This window comes from Mus musculus, chromosome 16, assembly GCF_000001635.26.
Source record: "Mus musculus strain C57BL/6J chromosome 16, GRCm38.p6 C57BL/6J".
NCBI lineage: Eukaryota > Metazoa > Chordata > Mammalia > Rodentia > Muridae > Mus > Mus musculus.
Genome location: NC_000082.6, coordinates 42,912,234 through 42,935,649, shown reverse-complemented (window position 1 = coordinate 42,935,649; position 23,416 = coordinate 42,912,234). Strand labels below are relative to the sequence as shown.

The following is a 23,416-nucleotide window of genomic DNA, read 5'->3' as shown; positions in this document are numbered from 1 at the left end:
ATTTACCATAGTGTTTTGTTATGAGTACAAATGGTGAGCCAACAGATGATAGTCACTGCAAGAGGATTAAAAATAATCAACACAGGAAGTGAAGGAAAACAGTACATAACAACAAAAACATTACCTCATGTTATTAATGATTCTAACACTGCATTGTATATTTCAGATCAGGTTATACTTTAAGAGAACCACTGTTACTCAGAAGAGTCCTGTAAAGTGAAGAGAATTCAATGGGAAAATTACTATTCTTAACTAATATTGAAAAATTACTGTATTGTATTATTTTACACTATTTTGCTAAGAGCATTTAATTTGGATTCTAGACTTTAAGCAAAATTTAAAGTGTATGATATTGTTAGGTGAAATGACTACATAGATATCATGCTATAGAGTAAGTCTCTGGTCCTTTATTTTATTTTGCCTAATTAAACTTTATACCTATTTATTAATAAGTCCCCATTTCTTCCTGTCTCCTGCTTATGGAGACACCATTCTCTTTGTCACTTCAAGTAATTTGGCTATTTTAGATAGTTCATATAAGTGGAATCATATAGTTTTGTTCTTCTGTGACTGGCTAGTATATAACATTCAAAGTTTTCATCCAGGTTGCTTCATATTAGAGAATGTTCTAATCTTTTAATATTGGGTAATATTCTACAATTTATAGTGTCACATTTTCTTGATCATGCATCTGTAAGATGTTTAGGCTGTCCCCATTCTGTGGCAATTGTCAATAGTGCCACATGGACATAGGAGTTGTGACATCTCAAGCAAGTTCCTGGTTTCAATAATTTGAATAAACAGCAAGGGAAGAAATGTATCTTGAAAGAATATATTCCACGTGTGAAAAGTGCAATGGGAAGTTTCCATTAGTTAGAATTGAATATTTTTCCAAAAATTTTCACTCTTACCTCTTCTATTCAAGTCAAAGCAAAAATAAAATAAAATAAAATAAACAAAAAAGGTCATTGAAATTAGAAAAAAAAAAAGTAAAGCTGTCTGCTTGTAGACATCAAAATCTTCTTTTAGAAAAAAAAATCTTAAAAGGTCTCCAGAAAGAAAGACAAAACTATTTGATCTAATAGATTTAGCAAAGTTTCAGGACACAAAATCAATGAGCAAAAATAAGTTGTGTTTCTATATGTTAATAACAAATCCTCTGAAACCGGATGGGTTTAGTGCAGAGTTCTATCAGACCTTCAAAGAAGACCTAATCCCAGTTCTTCACAAACTATTCCACAAAATAGAAACAGAAGGTACTCTACCCAACTCATTCTATGAAGCCACAATTACTCTGATACCTAAACCACCAAAAGACCCAACAAAGATAGAGAACTTCAGACCAATTTCCCTTATGAATATCAATGCAAAAATCCTCAATAAAGTTCTCGCTAACTGAATCCAAGAACACATCAAAACAATCATCCATCCTGACCAAGTAGGTTTAAACCCAGGGATGCAAGGATGGTTCAATATACGGAAATCCATCAACTTAATCCGGTATATAAACAAACTCAAAGACAAAAACAACATGATCATCTCGTTAGATGCGGAGAAAGCATTTGACAAAATACAACACCCATTCATGATAAAAGTCTTGGAAATATCAGTAATTCAAGGCCCATACCTAACCATGATAAAAGCAATCTACAGCATACCAGTAGCCAGCATCAAAGTAAATGGTGAGAAGTTGGAAGAAATCCCACTAAAATCAGGGACTAGACAAGGCTGTACACTCTCTCCCTACCTATTCAACATTGTACTTGAAGTCCTAGCCAGAGCAATTAGAAAACAAAAGGAGATCAAGGGGATACAAATTGGAAAGGAAGAAGTCAAAATATCACTTTTTGCAGATGATATGATAGTATATATAAGTGACCCTAAAAACTCCACCAGAGAACTCCTAAGCCTAATAAACAGCTTCAATGAAGTAGCTGGATATAAAATTAACTCAAACAAGTCAATGGCCTTTCTGTACACAAAGGATAAACAGGCTGAGAAAGAAATTAGGGAAACAACACACTTCTCAATAGTCACAAATAATATAAAAAACCTTGGCTTGACTCTAACTAAGGAAGTGAAAGATCTGAATGATAAGAACTTCATCTCTGAAGAAAGAAATTAAAGATCTCAGAAGATGGAAAGATCTCCCATGCTCATGAATTGGCAGGATCAATATAGTAAAAATGGCTATCTTGCCAAAAGCAATCTACAGATTCAATGCAATCCCCATCAAAATTCCAACTCAATTCTTCAACGAATTATAAAGGGCAATCTGCAAATTCATCTGGAATAACAAAAAACCTAGGATAGCAAAAACTCTTCTCAAGGATAAAAAGACCTCTGGTGGAATCACCATGCCTGACCTAAAGCTGTACTACAGAGCAATTGTGATGAAAACTGCATGGTACTGGTATAGCAACAGACAAGTAGACCAATGGAACAGAATTGAAGACCCAGAGATGAACCCACACACCTATGGTCACTTGGTTTTTGACAAGGGAGCTAAAACCATCCAGTGGAAAAAAGACAGCATTTTCAACAAATGGTACTGACACAACTGGCGGTTATCATGTAGAAGAATGCGAATTGATCCATTCCAATCTCCTTGTACTAAGGTCAAATCTAAGTGGATTAAGGAACTCCACATAAAACCAGAGACACTGAAACTTACAGAGGAAAAAGTAGGGAAAAGCCTCGAAGATATGGGTACAGGGGAAAAATTCCTGAATAAAACAGCAATGGCTTGTGCTGTAAGATCGAGAATCGATAAATGGGACCTCATAAAATTGCAAAGCTTCTGCAAGGCAAAAGACACCGTCAATAAGACAAAAAGGCCATCAACAGATTGGGAAAGGATCTTTACCTATCCTAAATCAGATAGAGGACTAATATCCAATATATATAAAGAACTCAAGAAGGTGGACTCCAGAAAATCAAATAACCCAGAAAATTAAAAAATGGGGCTCAGAACTGAACAAAGAATTCTCACCCGAGGAATACCGAATGGCAGAGAAGCACCTGAAAAAATGTTCAACATCCTTAATCATCAGGGAAATGCAAATCAAAACAACCCTGAGATTCCACCTCACACCAGTCAGAATGGCTAAGATCAAAAATTCAGGCGACAGCAGATGCTGGCAAGGATGTGGAGAAAGAGGGACACCCCTCCATTGTTGGTGGGATTGAAAGCTGGTACAACCACTCTGGAAATCAGTCTGGGGGTTCCTCAGAAAATTGGACATACTACTACCGGAAGATTCAGCAATACCTCTCCTGGGCATATACCCAGAAGATGTTCTAACCGGTAAGAAGGACACATGCTCCACTATGTTCACAGCAGCCTTATTTATAATAGCCAGAAGCTGGAAAGAACCCAGATGGCCCTCAACAGAGAAATGGATACAGAAAATGTGGTACATTTACACAATGGAGTACTACTCAGCTATTAAAAAGAATGAATTTATGAAATTCCTAGCCAAATGGATGGACCTGGAGGGCATCATCCTGAGTGAGGTAACACAATTACAAAGGAACTCACACAATATGTACTCACTGATAAGTGGATATTAGCCCAGAAACTTAGGATACCCAAGATATAAGATACAATTTGCTAAACGCATGAAACTCAAGAAGAACGAAGACCAAAGTGTGGACACTTTGCCCCTTCTTAGAATTGGGAACAAAACACCCATGGAAGGAGTTACAGAGACAAAGTTTGGAGCTGTGATGAAAGGATGGACCATCTAGTGATTGCCATACCCAGGGATCCATCCCATAATCAGTTTCCAAACGCTGACACCATTGCATACACTAGCACGATTTTGCTGAAAGGACCCAGATATAACTGTCTCTTGTGAGACTATGCTGGGGCCTAGCAAACACAGAAGTGGATGCTTACAGTCAGCTATTTGATGGATCACAGGGCCCCCAATGGAGGAGCTAGAGAAAGTACCCAAGGAACTAAAGAGATCTGCAACCCTATAGGTGGAACAACATTATGAACTAACCAGTACCCAGGAACTCTTGACTCTAGCCACATTTGTATCAAAAAATGGCCTAGTCGGCCATCACTAGAAAGAGAGGCCCATTGGACTTGCAGACTTTATATGCCCCAGTATAGGGGAACGCCAGGGCCAAAAAGCAGGAGTGGTTGGGTAGGGGAGTAGGGGGGAGGGTATGGGGGACTTTTGGGATAGCATTGGAAATGTAAATGAGGAAAATACCTAATAAATATATATATATATATATATATATATATATGTATATATATATATATATATATAAAGAAGAAGTATAAACAGCTAATAAACACATGGAAGCAATCTCAACAACTCAAAAACTACACTGAAATTCCAATTCACTCCAGTCAGGGTAGGTGTCAAAAATAAAATAAATTTGTAGGTGTGAGATGGAAATGAAATCCTAACCCTAGCCATGGAGCTATTGGTCACTGCTAGCTGCAGGAGGAGAGGAGAGTTGTTTTTCCAAGTGTAGTCCCTGGTAAGTCAACCACGCTCTGGTGGAAGATCATGCACCCAAGGATATTTGAGCAGCACACAGTGGTCTTCATAGGTTAAAAAGAAAACGAAGGATGCAAAGGGGGATAGGAACAGGATGGTGGATCTTAAAATAATTAGGGTAGTAAATATTATCAAAATGCATATAAACATCTAAAAGACAAATAAAAAGAAAAAAGTCAAAAAAAAAAAAAAACCTCTCTGAAAAGGACATAAGGAAAATATTCCCATTTCAAGAGCATAAGAACAGCAGCAAAAATGCTTAAGAATGAACCAAAGTAAAAGACTGGGTATTGAAAACTAAGAACATTGACTAGTAAAAGTTACTAAAACAAGTCTAATGGAAAGCAAGAGCTTGTTCATGGACTAGGAGTCTAAACAGTATTTGGATTATAAATTGCAAAAGTGAACTTCAGAGTTAATTTTACAAACTTACGATTGATATGAACCAGTAAATATCATAAATAGCCAAATCAATTACAGAAACAAATAAATCTAAAAGCATCATTCTCCTAAATTCTAATATTATACAGCAAAAGAAATTAGTTAGATACTGGCATAAAACTGACAATGGTAAATGCAACATAACAGAGTGCTCATAAATATACACACACATACAGATTCAAGTAATCTTTGATAAGGAAACTAAGAATATACAATGGGCAAAGCACTGTCCCTTATGTAAGATATAATTAGAAAAATGGATATCCATACAACACAATAAAAATGAAATTAGGTCCTTACCTTACCCTGTACACTGCCATCAGCTCAACATAAAGAGTTACACATAGACATTAAAATATAAAATTCCTAGATGAATATAAAAGTAAGCAATGATTCCATAGGTATGACACTAAAAGCAAAGAGAGAAAAACTGAACACTCAGTTCCACATCAAAATAAAAACCTCTAAACAGCAAGTAAGTGAACACCACATTAAAATAAAATCTCTACACAGCCAAGAAAACAATCAAGAGGGTGAGAAGACTATCTATCTGGTAAAAGGTTAATAGCTAAATGTAACAACAAAAGAAACCTAAACCACGGTAATGCAATCTTTATAAACGGGCCCAAGCTATGTTAAGCTATGTTATATATAGTTAAGTTATGAATGTGTTACTCAGCAGTTTCTTTGTTGGGACTTACCTCCAATATAACAGTAATAACACGTATGACCTTTTACTTGGTGGTTCAGGAAGTCATGAAATCTTAGACCTTGAGAAGAGCATTGGGCTATATGGGAGACTTGGCCAGAGTAACGGAAAGGGGGAAAATTAAATTTTATCTCAAAAATAAAAGAAATTATTTTTAAAAATACTCAATGTAACCAGTCTTCATCATGATAAATCAAACTGCAATGAGGAGGTATCATCTTTCACTCACTGGCTTTCAACAAAATAAAAGCCACGTTTAGGTATGAATATAGTGAAGTTGTAGGTTTGCACATTGTTAGTAGAGGTATGAAATGGTGTAACCACTAAAGAAAACAGTATGGAGGGTTCTCAAATTAACAAAATTAACAATATACTTATCAAATGACACAGCATTTCCACTTCTGAATATTTATTCTAGACAACTGAAATTGAATCTTACAAAGACAGCACAATGCTGCTTCTCTGTATTGTTTATACTGATAACTGTTAATCCTCACAACCTTATACAACAGGTACTGTGGGGGATTGCAGGCTGGTATTCAATTGAGCTGAGGTCTGAACCCCAGTGGTGATAATTCACCTTCATGACATGGTAGGCGTTCCCTCGTGCTCCTGGAACTCTGGCTCCTGCTTAAGTTACCGCCCCAACAGCCCCCACAAGAGAAGCATGGTCAGTAGTTACATAGGCAATGGCCCAAGCTTCTGACCTTCAGGCTAAACTCCTCCCCAGTTATCTAGCAACAGTGAAGACCATAAAAAGGGCTGTTCAGCCCCACTTCCCCCTCTTACTGCTTACTCTCTTGTCTCCCTCTTACCCCTCACTGTCACCCTCTCTCCCCTTCCTTTGTCTTCTCTCCTCTCTCCTCTCTCTTTGTCTCCTCTCCTCTCCTCTCTCCCTCTTACTCTTTCTCTCTAGCCTTTCTCCCCCCCCTCCTACCTTCTCTCTTTCCCCCTGCATTTCTATAAAGCTCTTAAACCATAGAGAGTCTCTGCTCCATCAAGATGCGCTGCGCACTCTGGTCAGTGTTGGGAACCTCTTCCCTTATCTGTCTCTCTTATAACCCCGGGAATTTAGCAAGGTAGCTCTGGTCCCCAGGCAGGGGTGCCCCTTGGCCACCCCCTGAAGAGTGGGAAAGAGGCAAGTCTACCCAGAGATGAGTGGAAAGGGTAGGAAGCAGCCCTCCCACACCTGACTGACCAGAGAATAGGGAAACTCTGGCTGGGAGTGGGCCTTTTCTCCCCACCTTCCCCCGGGCCCCCTTTTTTTAGTTCCCAACAAGGTACTACTTTGTAAATAAGAAAAAGGAAGTACAGCTAATCTAAGTAACTTGCAGAAAGTTACACAACTTATAAATTTCAGAGGAAGGGTTAATAGCTGGGTCCAAACACCATAAACACAATGCTAATTTCCTGCCTCAATTACCGAGACTTTCGAAGACAACCCATAAAGGATTGTCATAGAAGATTTCATAAAGGATTCATAAGGGGTTACAAGACATAAAACTCCTTTGTGCCTCACAGATCCTGTATGTTGTTTCTGACATGAGTTAGGGAATAAAAGAGCAAAGAGAAGCTGTAGAGAATACTTTCACTCAGTGCTAAGCCAAAATTCTGGCAAAATCTAAACTATAAACAGAACGGACCCACGATTCTTTGAAGAAATTATTCTTCATTCCGGCAGCTTCTCAGAAATTTCATTCAAAAGCAGCTAAAGATTTTTATATGCTTCACTGATATAATCATACTTCACCTTTAGCTTTTATCAATATTGGCAAATTCATATGTGCCACTTTTTGTCTGTATTTTAGTGCTAATTAAAATGTTTCAGCACTAGGGAGATGGATCAGGGAGGCAAATGTTTCCTGTGAAAGCACAAAGACCTGAGTGCAAGTTCCCAAAACACACGATAAAAAAATCTGTCATGAGCCTTAATCTCAGCCTTAGCAGAGAGGAACACAGAGACAGGAGGATCCCTCAAGTTATTATGCTGAACATCTGAGCTTCAGATTCAGTGAGGAAGCCCTATCTCAAAGGAAAACTGGAAAGCAAGTAAAGAAAGATATGCTGTTTTGAACCTGGATTTCACACTTACACATACATGTACATACACATATACATGTCTGCAAACATACTTGCATGACTACACACACACACACAGAGGATATTTCACATATTTATTTGAAGCATACAGCAACACTACTAGTAAGAATATGGGTGAAATACATGTGTAAGCATTTCAAACTAAGAATAGACAAGGTAATAATAAAATAATTAAAATAAAAACAACTACCAAAGCATTATCAGACTTATTTACTCTTTATCACAACCAAGATATAGAAATAATATGAACCTTGAAAGAGTAATAAATTCTTTTTCAACAATAGATTATATTAAATGAATTTAAAAGATGTATAAGACAATATCCATTTCAGTAACCTAGAGTTGGAGCTTAAAAGACACTGAACTACTAAAATATCATTGTTGGTTTTTCATCAAGTTAATCAAGAAGTCTTATATAACGCTAAGAAGTAAGAGTCTTCTTTAATGAATACCATCATGAATTCTTATGTGTTCAATACTTAACCATCATGAATTCATAAGCATAACCAAAAATTATTAGTAAAGTTTCCAGACAATCACTTCTATTTCTATGATTGATCATCGATAAACTGATGCGCTATAATTTGCAAATGTGGGATCCACGTCAGTGGCAGTGAAGTCAATCTGCACGTTCCTGCCCCTAGGAATTCAGGTGCTGAACCGATAGACGACAACACTGGAGAGGGAGCTTTAGGACATAATTATGATTAGCTGAGATCATGGTGTCAGTGTCATCAAGAGTGGGAACTGTGCCTTACAAAAGAAATCCCAAAGAGCTAGTTTGTTCACTTCTGGCATGAGAGCAGACAAGAGAATTCAGCAGTCTCCAAAATGGAAGAGGGCCCTCTTTGGAACCTGCCAACGCTAGCTACAGCCTTAGATTTTCAGCCTCCAAAACTGTAACAAATAAATTTTTGTTGCTTGTAAGTGACTCATAGATGGTCGTCTGTTCTATGGACAGGCTATTTTGAATGTCCATTACTAGACATTCAAAATAGCCTGTCCATAGTTTCACAGATGTTATGTACCGTAATCAGCCTCAAATCTACCCTGGGCCACCACAAACAAGTAAAATCATTTTGTAACGTAGGAAGCCATAAAGTTAACATGTAAACAGGCGTCTCTCCATGTTGAAACACATAGCTAGTAGAAAATATGATGGGAGAGAAGACACTTCATAGGACTTTAAGTATATAAAAAGCTAAGTAAATGAGTTAAGAGAAAAACATAAGACTATATAAGAAACTTAATAACAAATGTTTAAATCTCTATGTCAAAGACCATAGAATAGTTAAAAGACACAAAAGTTATTAAATATATGGGAGGAAACTCAGCTTCTGCATAAGAGATGGTACTCCCATAAAGATAATCATTGTGCCTGTGTCAAGTCAGGGACATCTAAAATTACATGAGAATTTTCACAAGGTATTTTTGTTTTTCTTTTATACAAGTTCTTCTGGCTGATTATAGTGTTTATTTGGAATAACAACTGATCAAGAAAACTGAACAAGAAGAGTAATGAGGGAATTGGAGAAGGGAATGAACACCTTAAATATTAAAACATATTATAAAGCCATAGTAATTTACAATTATGAGAAAACAGCACACAACAAACTTAGGACAGAAAACCTAGAAATGTACCTGATTCTATGACAAATTTTACCATAAGATACCATGTAAGCACTAGAAAACAAAACAAAAAACTAAGTCTTTACATAATGAGAAATAGGAAAACTTACTAATTGTACATCTCTGTGATAAGATCCAAAAATTCAACTTATCAGTATTACCAGAACTGTTTTGTGAGATGATCGCCATTCTCAGAATTCAATAGAAAGTAAATCTTAAAACTGTCAGAAAAGCAAAGATGTCACAGTTGTTGGTAGAAGCAATTTTAACACTTCCTCTTCCTATTGTTTTTAAATCCCAAGCAAAAATACTATAATAAAAAAAAAAAAAAACTCCACACCTTCTGTGACTATAACTTAGTTGAAAATCAACTACAGTACATCTCAATTTAGATCCAAACTTTTTCTTAAATTTCAAAACAATGTTTATATTTTTTATTAGGTATTTTCTTCATTTACATTTCCAGTGCTATCCCAAAAGTCCCCCATACCCTACCCCACCCACTCCCCTACCCACCCACTCCCACTTCTTGGCCCTGGCGTTCCCCTATACTGAGGCATATAAAGTTTGCAACGACCAATGGGCCTCTCTTTCCACTGATGGCCGACTAGGCCATCTTCTGATACATATGCAGCTAGAGACACGAGCTCCGGGGTATAGCTCTATCTATAATTTATATTATAAACTATATATGTGATTCCTAAGGTCCACGGGGCAGAGCCCCTTAAATGCATTTATATTAGCTTATCATTAAAAGTAATAATAAATGCAGATGCATTCTAAATCTCTGTTAATACTCATTTTCATACACTATTGTGAAGAAATACCCTAGTGCTTAAGACATCTGGGTTTAAGCCAGTCTATCATCGCTGGCGGCGTAGTATTGGAGTGCATTTTGAGACAGCATCTTTGCTTACCTTGAAATACCATACTTTACAAAAAAAAGCAATAAGCCTCTAACATTTGTAAAGATTATGTTTAGGAAGAAAAACACTGGGCATTTAGTATCTTTTTAAATAAACACTTCGAAAAGAATCATACATATGACTAAAACCAATTATCCCACCACCAAGTGGCAGGAGGGTATCTGTATCTCTGGGTCCTATAGATCCTATAGATGCCATCTATAGAATGGAGAGGTAACAGTCTACAAAACTACATATTGTCCTCACAAGTGGCTTCTGGAAAAGGGTGTATGGTTTGGTTTGGTTTTTGTTTTTATGAGATGTTAAACTGGTAAGGTGGCAAAAGACAACACAGCCTTACTACACAGTGGCACTGCCTTACAAATGAAAACCTGCACTATTCCTTATGATCAGGGTTTCACCCATTTATTTGGTTAATCATTCAAATGGCTAAACAGACCTCTAATTTGAAAATAAAACCAATTGATGCAATCACAAACAAGTTCTAAAATTGCGGTTTATAAAAATTGAAATCTTGTTCTAAGCCAAAACACACACACAGTTACCTTTTCCTAATCAGAGCATTCATTTCTCCTCATTATGATCTCACAAGCACATTAAAATCTTATTAACATTAATTACTTCTGAGCGCCTATGCATGAGCAGTGACAGTCGTGAGCTTGCGCGTGTCTGGATCATATCTACATTTATATACCTTACTGCACTTTGCTTATAAAACATGTGAAAATATTTCTGCTAACACCAATTAGCTAATTCCTCCCTCCCTCTCTCTCTCTCTCTCTCTCTCTCTCTCTCTCTCTCTCTCTCTCTCTCTCTCTCACACACACACACACACACACACACACACACACACACACACAAGGGGGGGGGGAGAACTGCTGTTTCACTGAACAGCCTATCAGGGATCAGCAAACATATGGACAAACGGACAAGGAAGAAATAGAAACACCTTGGATGTGAGAACTAAAATTCATCATATTTGGGCTTAATTCTTGAGGTAAAGTCAAACTCAGAGAACAAAACAACGAAAGGAAATAAAATCACATAAACTGATAAAGCTACAGAAACTAATAGTTTCTCGGCCCAGAAACTATTGAGTGGGATGGGGATGGCAATAAAGCAAAAGTTAGAAGAAAAAAGCAACAGACTTGGGAGCCAGAGGTAACCATTCCGTACATGTGCCCATATGGACATGCACCTCACACATCTGCCCATGTAAACAAACTTATCATTTGAACAAAACAACAGAGATTCTGCCTATAAAATATGAACAAAAACCTACTATACCTTAGGCTCAAAAAGTCATCACAAGCAAATAAAATTTTTATGTAATACAAATGACCTGTGATCCTATGTATATGATAAACACTATTTACAAGAGCCACCCAACTCTACCCGAGAACCTCAATCAAATGCAGAAAGCTGGGCCACTACAGACATCAAACAACAAAGAACCATTTTGCTTAGCACTGTCTTCTCAGCATCCAAATATGTTATCATCTACACATACACTCCATCCACTACTGCCCTCCTCTTCCTCCATCCTGTGTCATCAGGAAGAGTCACTAGGACTGCATCTCTGATTATCACAACTACATCTACATTTCTGTGTTTGCCCCATCTGCCTATCTTCTCTCTCTTCTCCTCACAGCCTATACTTCATTAGTGAATCCAAAGTCCACTCAAAGACCATTTATCTAGAGCTACATTTTCTAACCTGAGTGTCAGTACCATTTTTAACTCCTTGATGCTGCTGACAACTATTATCCCAAATCCTGCATTGCTTTCACAAAGGAAATATTTCAGAATTCCTTATATAACATGTAAAGCATCAGCAAAAAGAGTTCATTTTTAGTTCAGAATAAAATTTTGAGTGAGAAAAATTCTGTCTGCTTTGGTCACAATACTTATTATTTGTTGAAATAAGAAAACAATAAAGCTTAATTTTAAGAATTTTAACCATTGATTATAGGTATTAAATTGAGAACATCTGACTAAGAATGAAACAGAGAAAGGGAGAGATCATAAGACAGTCAACCACCTAGCACAATTAATGCTCAAGTTGATTTCAGCAGTTATAGTTTAATTCTGTAATTCCAATTTTCTACCTATTGTTCAGCAGTCTCATAGCCTAGCATGAATAAACACCCTATAGCAGCACATGTGTACCCACTCCAGATGTGCTATGTCAGAAATATCTAAGTACTGTTCTTGCCCAGTATAATGCACATTAGCAAAGAAATGGAAAGGAACAGATATCTTGCTCCTTATAAAGTAGTATTTAAAATGTATATTAGTATCAATGTAGAGTTGAAATTTTTATAAAGAGCATGCTAAATTTTATTAAAGTTGAGTTATTCAACATGCTTATAACTGAAAAAAAAAAAAAGCAGTGACCATTCTCTGGGAAATCTAAAACATACCAATAAAAAGACTGTTAACCAGTGAAGTGTTTAAGTATTCAGTATAAATTCAATAATAGTAAAGTAAAAGCAAGTGCAATAAAATAATATTGAAAATGAACAAAAGTTATTTCAAGTGAATGCCAATATCATATCTAAAGGTTGAAATCAGCACCCTTATGAAGTTTATATGAGTTTCATACAGGCAACAGCATCTGTCACAGTGCTACTAACTACCTGCACAGATTCAAATTTAGCCAGATTTATAAGGCAGCACCAAGAGCTCCCAAACAACAAATAAATAAACCTACAGAACCAACATTCAAAAGTCTGAAAATATTATAAAAAAATTAATGGTTGTCATTATTACACAATAGTACTTTATATTTCAAAAGCATTTATATTTAACGAATGATTAAACATTAGTTTATAAGTCATCAATAGCCAAGTAAAATAAGGAACTTAAAAAAAAAGTATTAGCCAAGTGAATCACAGAAGAAATATCTTATGAGAAATATCTAAGTTTATAGACTACTAACAAAGAAACTTATTTAAAAATCAATTTATATTAGCACTTTTTGGGAACATCTTGCATCACCCCCTTAAAGATCACAGGGAAAAGAGGCAGCACAGAAATAATGTTGAATTATCAGCTATCAAAAGTACCATGGTTAAATTTTCAGTTCACTATTTTACTCAGAGCTTCCCGGCAACCCACTGACATATGACCAAGACCGACTAGCAGAAAGTGACAAAAAAAAAAATGTTGAGGCTTCGAACCCACCTTCCCTCTCATACAGGCCACATCACAAACTAGAGATTAGGTGGCCAAATTTTAACATCAAAGGTGCACTTGGCATTTGAACCAGACCTAAGAATAAAAACCATGGTCTTTATTGTCCAATAAAGCTAATAAGCTGAGGCTTACTTAACTCTTTCCTGGCTTTTTGGATCTTCTCAAGGATTACTGAAATTGGAGGCTACATATGAAAGGACAGTTCATCATTTCCAAACAAACGATCCTCATCCAGATTGCCCTCCAATCCGTGAAATCTGAGATGCCTCAGGATTCTTCTTTGTGAAAGCCTTACAAATATATCCAAAGATGGTGAGTCCCATATGGCTCTGATAAATGAAACCCGTTATTGTGAATTTCAGGCTCTTCTTTACAACAAAACACTATTGGGTGAATTTGGTGCTCATGAAATAAAGCACTAATTGCGTGGCCTAACAACACTGAATCCTCTGCCTAGCAGACATTTCAAGTTGTGCCAAATTGGTTTTGGGATGTGAACACATATCCTGGAGCCAGACTAGCTCACATGCACTCACTACTCCCTGGAAGGAAGTTGGGCACTCTTGGAAACTACATTAACTCTTTCAGGACACCCGGGAACCTGACTATCATGAAGAGAAAGGCCCTTTCAAGACAAAAACAAGTCGTTCTGCACAATGTGAAGCCCCAGTAAGAGAGGTAAAAACAGCAAAATCTGACTGAGGCTTAAGTATCCACATTACGTATTAGACAGCATCTGGACCCCAATAGATGCTTTCTCAAATGTATCTTGAAAGTGCTATTCCTTTTCTCCTATGTATGCATAATTTCTAAGACATTAATAAGAGTTGTGTGCACTCCTGAGACAAGAATTCATTTTAAGCTTAATATGCCACATTTGCCTCAGGCCAAGCGATAAGAAACTTTTGTTTCTTTGGTAACCACTTTCACCTTATTATAACAAGAAACTCCTTTAGTGTTTTTAGCCACATGAAATGTAATTTCCAAACAAGAATCTTTTTCTATGGTCTTTGTATCCTGGCTCACAGAGATGCCCACAAACCTGGAGCTGCATATTTAAATGGCAATTAACCAAATCTCTCCCTCTCATGCAAATCTATGTTCATAATTTTAAAAACAGGATAAGGAAAATTTTGAACTGCTACCTCTTTTTTTATGTCCTAAATAACTTGTTGGGGATCAGTACTTATTTTTCTAGAGAATTTTAACTAAATAATTAATTTGTAGTAGATAAGAGCATATTTATCTGTCCCCAAGAATATCCAAACTGCACCACCTATAATTTTAGAGTTTGTAGGCTAAGGCTACTGTCTCCTTAAGGCGGTCAACTTCATCTTTTATTTTGAAAACTTGATAAAGATGAAGTCTAGATGAGAACTGTGGGAAATACGTAGAATCCTTGGAAGATGTCATTTAGTTACTTTAGCTCCTTCTGGCTTAAGCATTCTCCATTTCTTACAGAACCACACTTAACTTCCTGCCAATTGGTGTGAATTTAAATGGGAGGTGAGAAGCCTGTGCTCCGCTTCTAACAAAGCCGCAGGCCCTCACCACTGGCCTCCTCAGGCCACTGAGACTGACTGACTCCATAGCTGAGATATGAAAACACAAACTTGTCAGCAGGCCCTACCTATAAGGAAACTAGGTGCTATTGGCAAATAGGACACATTTGTGAATCAAATGTATGGCTGTTTTTGAACTCAATTAATTTCAATTCTTAGAATAGAATCCAAGGCTCTGATGGCTGTGGGTATGTCAATATGAGAACCATCTACCTGATCTGCATTCATGTTTGGTAACAACTCAAACATTCACTAACCAAAGTTTAGAGGACTGGAAACTCTACTGCAGTGTGTGCAAACCATGTTGAATATGATGACATTCCCTCTGAGTTCTTCTATGCAGTTACTGGGTTAGCTTCCGGTGACCAAGTCAAACTCAGGTTGTGGTTTCAGTTGGCACAGAGAAACCAGTAAGGCGGCATTATAAGGAAAAGTGAAGCTACTGCCCACACACTGCACCATCCACAGATTTTCTATTTACTGTAACAGTGAGAAGCTGACTAATAGATATGACCTCAACAGGTAAGATGGGAACCAAGGTGAAATTTTCCCACAAGGCTCAAGCAGAGGAGATATCTAAGGAAGTTATAAACCTTTCAAAGACTAAAGTTCTAATTAATGTATCTACTCTAATTCCATGTAATATGATTATGAAGCTGTTTTTAAAACCTTGTATGTTCACTACAATTTCCATATTTAGAGCTCTGCCATGAGCACAATCTCTACTTATTCGACACCATGTCTATTTCTAACCCCATGATTGTTACATATATGGTCTGAATAAAAGATACACATGCTTAAAAGGATGCACACTGGCCTTACAGATCAGCTTGTTCTAAACATCCTTCATGCTCAAAATTTACCTGACAGTCTACCTAAGCCTGAAACTATCACGAAAATAATTTTCAGATATTACAGCAACAGCAAGAAAAGAGGAGGGAGGAAACAGGCTGCAGAGATGTTAGAGTTTCTTCATCAATAGAGGCACCAAGCCAGGCAATGTTCTCACTGAAGAAATAGCTCCAGTACAAGTCTCAACCCTGAAAACACATGTGTAGCTGTAACTAGTCATTTTACCCATGCAGGCTTCTCCTTCCTAACCTGCAAAGCAAGGCTAACCAGTTGCTTCCCATATGCCTATACTGGCTAGATGTTTTCACGTTTTACTCCGAGCCAAAACCTCATCTACATAATACCAGTCACACCTTCCCCTCCCCATTGAGTTTTCTGACTTTCTGTGTTTGCAAAGACATAAAATTAGCTGTCAAAATTGAACATGCCCAGTAGCCAGGACACACGCTGGCCTCAAGATCGGGAAGGAGTGAGTTATGTCAAAGTGCTTATTTGGCCCCAACAGGGTCACTGTTGGTATACTACCTCCCACTACTAGCTCCTGTGGAATTTTCCTCAGAAAAATGGAGAACTGTTTTAAGATAGACATGCCCTTTAAGCTGGTCTCAAATCAAAATAAATTTAGGATATTCAAAGAGCCTACAGAATTTTCCCTGTGGAGCTTAAATAAATTACTGACAAAATTTTCCATTTCATACTCCCTTACTAAATTTGACTTTCTACAAAATCATGTTTTAATTTCTATATTTGAAAAAAGAGTAGGTAAACTTCTTAATTTTAAGATCTACCCTTCATTCTTCCCAAGATGACCACCTAAAAGAGTGTAATTTGGGAAAAGGTCACTCTTAGAATTTCAAATGTAATCCAAATCCCCAAAATTGAAGTTCTTCTAAAGAAAGGATTACATTCTCCTGTTACTACATCTGGATACATACATACATACATACATACATACATACATGTTTAATATATGAATTAAGTTGTCATCAAAACTTTCCCAAACTATATATGTATCTTGATTTATAAGATCATGGTTATTTTCAAACATAGATGACACAGACCATAGTTTCTTTACACTGTGACTACTCGACATGCATTAGAAATAAACTTATATCCTACAAAGCTTATTAGCACTTTGTGACTTGTGGTTAACAAATGTGACACCTTTTGATTCTGGGGTATACTATGATTGTAAAGAGTACACTTAAAGTCACTGATAATATAGTAAGAGAACTAACTTTGCTATCAATGTTAGACTGAATCCGTATTTAACCTAAGCTCTGCCCCTTACTAAATATGCAATCATGTATGAGTCACTTAACCATTACAAGCCTAGTTTTCTTCTCTTGTAGGAAATACCTCATAATCCCATAAGTAAAGCTACTTAAGAATTCAATGACTATAGTTAGAAGAACTATGTAGGCTCCTTTTGATTGTTGGTATTTTATTTCTACCTCCATCCAGAAATCATTTTCAATGGAAAAGTAAGAATTTCTTTCCATTAACATGATTTAATTAATAACTATTATATCAAGTGGCTCACACACATTTATGCCTCCCAAAATTAGATACTACCACTTAACATAATGAGAATTTGATAAAGGTTCATTAGATTTGGGGAAAATAATATAATGTAGTGAAAAAAACACAGACCCTGAATCTCAACTTTGGTGTACACAGCTGTCAACTAATGTCACAATGGATTCTACACAGGGGTTTTCATCTGAAGCACAGACAGACTATCACTGTACATGCAGACTTGTAGGTAAAGATAAATTAAGTAACCTGTGTGAAAAACAAAAAGTATTGTCCTTCTTCCGTAAGTTTTGGTTATAAGACAAGACTAAACTTTTAATATATGGCAGTACTGACTAGCCTTTCACATGTAAAATACAGCTGTATTTACTTAAGGAATCATATGATTGATGAAGTTGAATTTGGATGCAAGGATAAACATATTGTAACATTAGACCTTAAAAAAATAAAAAGCAGTCATTCTCACAGTTTGCAATAAAAACTGATGGAGTAGCTTTTATAAGATACATGTGACTTTGGAATCCATGCATATGAAAACTCACTTGCTGATTGTGATACATCTGAGACTATATGTAGATGACATAAAAGTCAACTAATATTTTCTCAATTGATTGGACCAGCTACAATGCAGGATTCCTGAGTTTCATTGACCAATTACTGGTGATGGAGCTTGGATAACTAAAATTTAAGAAATACTGTAAGGTGATTATTATGCACCCTGATGCTTAAAAACCAATGAACTATATGGTATAATAATTAAATGTTTGAAAACATTTCCCATAACAATTGCTTACTTTTTAAAAATTAGCTTCTATACTTAATAAATATGATCAAAAGCAACTTGTGAACACTAAGTATAAAAAGTTATTTAAAGACAGTAGATGTAGTCTTGTTTTACATTTACTAGTTATTAAGGCAAAATACAGAAAATTTCGAAAACATCTCTAAAGAGTCTGCTGCCACAGAGGAGCATTCTAAGTAATGCCCCAGATTTGAATGTTCTTAAGCTGTGTGTGTTGCTCTGACTTGGACTTTATTATCGTTCCTTCTTTAGTTACAGCAGTAATTGCAGGGACACTCCTTAGTATTTGTACACTGTTTTTACTACTCGTGAAAGCTTTACAGACATGAACTCACTCGTTTAATCCTCACAATAACTCTATAAGAGTTTATAGGAAAGGTAACATCTACTATTGCTTTTTAAAAATTATAAAGGCAAACTTAAAAAGTTAAGTGAATTATCCAATCCTAAGTTTATTTGTGTTTTCAGTGATATGTGGACTTAAAACTCAAGCATAAGTTCCATACAAAAACATGTGAAACTTAAACCTTAACTCTGACTTTAACAAGTTATGAATAAAGTTTAAAATAGCATGAAATAATATGTAGGTGGCAAGTAGTTGCTCTTTAAAAATATTCTACTTATTTTATAGCTTAAAAGAGAAAGATGGTGGTAGCCCAATCAACCAAACTAAATATTTAATAAAATGCAAAATCTTACGGTGCCTCTCTCTTATAATTCCCATGCCCACTTTAAATGTAACCCTGTAAGAAGAGCTTTCTCTTCTGAGTCATGAGATAACAGGTAATATTTTCAACAATGAGTAATTTAACTTTTAGCTATAGTAGTAATTCAAAAACTGAGATGTCAAAGGTACAAAAATAATGTAAACACAAGAGCAGGCCTTCCAAAACTCATGAGTTGACACCCTTCAGATCAGCCGGATCAGTCCAATTCTTTTATGCACTGATGTAGGAGGGCCAAGTATCTCATTCACATTAGCACAAGAATTTTGTTGTGAAGCTGAAATTAGAAACCGAGCATTGACTACTGCACAGCCAACCATAACACACACACAAACAGAAAATGTCATTTTAATAAGGAGCACTCACAAAAAGGGACCTATCATGACTGCCCTCCAAAAGACCCAACAAGCAGCTGAAAGAGTCAGAGGTAGATAGTTGCACCCAACCAATGGACAGAAGCAGCTGACCCATTGTTGAATTAGAGAAGGCTGGAAGAAGGTGAAGAAAAGGGTGATCCTGTAGGAGGACCAGCAGTCTCAATTAATCTGGACCCCCGAGATCTCTCAGATACTGGACCACCAAACAGGCAGCATACACCAGCTGATATGAGGCCCCCAACATACATACAGTAGAGGACTGCCCGGTCTGTGTTCGTTCAAAGATGATGCACCTAACCCTCAAGAGACTGGAGGCCCCAGGAAGTTTAGAGATCAGGTGGGGTGGGGTGGTGGGGACATCCACGTGGAGACAGGTGGGTGGGGAGGAGGTGTGGGAAGTGGAACAGTTAGAGGGTGGATGGGGGGAATAAAATATGGAGTGTAAAAAAATAAATTAATTAAAAAAAGAAGAAAAACTAAATATATACATATATATATACATACATATATACATAATATATATACACACACATATATATATGTGTATATATATGTGTGTGTGTGTGTGTGTGTGTGTATAGTATCAAAGAGAAAGTTAGAGAGGATTGTTTGAAAAGGAGCTAAGTCAAAAGGTGTTCTTCCAAGAGAAATTCTTTGAAAACCATTTAAATCTTGGAGAGAGAAGGATAAAGTAAGTGTGTATATGTGTGTGTGTGTGTGTGTTGTGTATTATGTGTGTGTGCAAAATAAATAAATGTGTCATAAGCTGCCCAGTATAAGTATTCATGTGAACCTCAAGTGACTTGAGTGAGTATTCTGAGTACCATAGAAGGTTCCAGAATGACAGACAGTCATACATAAGTCTCATCCTCCAGCCCAGGGCTTACACAGCCTATATGCTCAGAAACAATGACAAGTGAATGTGAGAAGTGGTATTACAAGGGATGCATAGAAAAGTTCCCATCAGAATTCAAAAGAAGAAATAGCTTGGTGTCTGATGTGCTTAGTTTCAGTTTTATAAGCGGTAAGAACTGGGTGAAAATCTCTTGTCTTCTCCATCTCTAACTCTAAGTTAAATACATCCCTCCCTGAACTCAGCATTTTAAAATTTTCAATACTAGTATGAGAGAGGGAAATACACAGATCCTAATATTTTCTTGAGAATTAAGAATTCTCGAACACACTAAAACACTTCATACGTATTTTTGTAACATTAATGCAAAACCAAGGCTTAGAACAAATTGCAAATATTTTTCTGAATGTCCAGTTGTTTCCTTTTCACTGGCTCATGCATTAGTTACTCTCATAGCAACAGGGACACAAGGTGGCACTGTCGTGCTGACATTCATTCCAGGCCCTTTCTAAATGGACAAATTTGAAAGAGGCAAGAGGGGCTATTGTGGCAGTTAAAACCAGAGTTGTGATGCTGGCCTCCCAGGTCTGCCAGGACTTACAGGGGCTAAGGAAAAACAAATCTTTTTGAATTTCATGAAAATCACATTATGATTTTATAGAAGACAGTGTATTCTCTGATGGCATCGCCTAAATATCATGTCTGTGTTCATAAAATGTTCAAAGGCATCCAGTTCAGCTTTGCCAGTAGAAACTCAGAAGTGAGCGGTGTACCACGGATAAGCTGTGGACACGGACCACCTCTCCATCTAGTGGCCAGTGGGAAAGAGGAGCCATGGAAGCTAGGCTGCACTCCACTCACTTAAAACTTACTTAAAACTGTCTTTTCTCAGACGACCCGCAGGCAATTAAGTCCTTCAGTCTGTCAAAAAAATAATTTTTGGTTTATTGCAATTATTGAGTCATTAAATATGACCAATAATATATCGTGATATTTACTTAACCCTGATCCCACCACCTCAAAGTTAAAGTGCTGTGCTCTCTCAGACCAGAAGCTCTTTCTACTCTTCCACCATTGCAAACCCAAACTTCCTCCATCCACTTTTAGCTTATAAACAGAAACTATGAACAGAGAGAGCTACAAATAAAGCTACCTAAAACAAAAATCACACTGCTGAAGACTTAAAAAATAGAATCAGATAAGTTTTACTGTTTTACTGTCAAAGAAAAAAAAAATCCTGCAAAACAGAGATTGTGACTTATTTAAAAATCACAGTCAAAAGAAACAAGGCCTCCAGATTTAGCCACTTAAAACCCTTTCTTGCATTAATTAATACCACCTGATTCCAGAGGAAGAACTTTGTAGCAGACTGTAGGGTTTTTCTCAACATACCAGAAAAAAAAAAATAGTTTTTAAACTTTTGTTCATATGTTTCATGGCCAACTGATAGAACAAAACTATTGAGTGTAGGTACTGAAGTATCTATATCTTCATATTGGTGGGTATGCTGAGAATGTAAGAGTATAATTTTTTCTTAAAAGGAAAGAATTATCTGGATCTACTCAACATTTGCAAAGCAAGCACCAAATGGGCAGGATGCACTGAAGAATGGGCTATTACAACCTGGATTCGGGAAGCTTTTATGTAAAACAAAACCTGAATCCATTTTGTCTGATGGAAAGTTGAGAGGGTATTTTGGTTGCTGTTTTATATAAAATTATTTGGCTTTGTTTTAAGAGAAAACACACACAAACTTGGTAGATCAGTTCACCCACGTTAATTCCGCTTACGGTGCTGCTTTGGTGACTGCTTTGTTAGGAAGACTTCTTACAGAACAAATATGAAGATCTATCTGCTCAGAGCTCAAACCCCAAGGATTCAAGGACAGCAAGAGGCCTGATACTGAGAGTCCCACTCGTGTGAGACGCTTTGACTCTGCTATAACCTCGCAGAAGTGGCACCATTAGCATCTGAATCGGGATGAACAGAGTAGTTAGATCTATTGGCTTTAGCAGGATGAAAACGGAAGCTGTAGGAATGGGTCAAATAGCTTTTTCCTAAGTTGGGCACAAAGTATTTTTCTTTCACCAACTCCTCCCATTCTCAGTATTACTTATTTCAATTTCCTTCTTAAGCACATCTATTTCTTTTCCTTGTAGCAATGAAATGAGGGAATAAAGATCATTGCTGATATAAGAAACCACAAAATGGTACAAGGATTTTACTTCTTTTTAATCCTATTTGAAACCCAAGTGATAAGAATATATGACCAAGAACATAGGGACAATGAATAAATATATAAAGAGCAGGGGTGTATTTACTGAATTAAGAGGAGTTTAATGTGTCCAGTATTTTAAAAAGAAAATAAATCACCACGAAATAGTGTAAAGCAACCCTCCCAACAGCATTTGCCTGACTTCTATTTAGACAACAACAAAAAAGGCTGTCTACGTAAGGTGTTTTTATTTTAAATGACAGTCATACAGTTTTCACATGTGCATATGAGAACCAAAACAGTTACATAACCTGAAGAAGCATCCTGCTAATTATTTTTACTAATGGCTAAGTTGGCATACCCATACGAATAGAAAACACTCCTATAATCTTTGTCAGTTACATTTGCTGGAACGATCAAACTATGAAATGAATTCACAACAACAGATTACAATTAGATTGTAAATCCATATGATATTTTAAAAGGAAAACTAAAAACAGAAACTCAATTTAATAGAAAGAGAAAAACTAAAGGCTCCTAAATGTTAGCTGTTAACATTTATATAACAAATTTTATGGTTTCAAGATAGGTTCACATTGAGTTTCTTTAAGGGCAAAATAACACTATGTAATTTATAATTATTCCCATTTGTATGGTTTTCAATTTATTGGGCATCATTTTATTCTTCTAACTGCAAACTCTACTATACATGAATATATTTTTAATATAACTCCTTACATTAGTAGTTTAATTTGAGAACTTTTCAAATAAATTCTTGATTCTTAACTGCTTAATGTGAAATATGAGCATTAAATTCATCTTATCTGAAGACACAGATGTCTTCAATAGCAAAGCTACTTCTTATAGCAGCAAGGCAAACAGTATATGATAATCACGACCCTTTCAATCAGCTGTGATGGAAAGCACTCAGAATTCATGAAAACTGTGCATGGGTCCATCTGCCAACT

The 23,416-nt window shown here is 36.5% G+C and overlaps 1 protein-coding gene across 40 annotated transcripts in view; it reads right to left on the bottom strand.

Annotated features, from left to right (window-relative positions):
• The window catches only part of Zbtb20 (zinc finger and BTB domain containing 20), a 758,704-nt gene that overhangs the window by 698,743 nt on the left and 36,545 nt on the right, over positions 1 to 23,416 (bottom strand). The gene's annotated exons all lie outside the window — the stretch shown is intronic.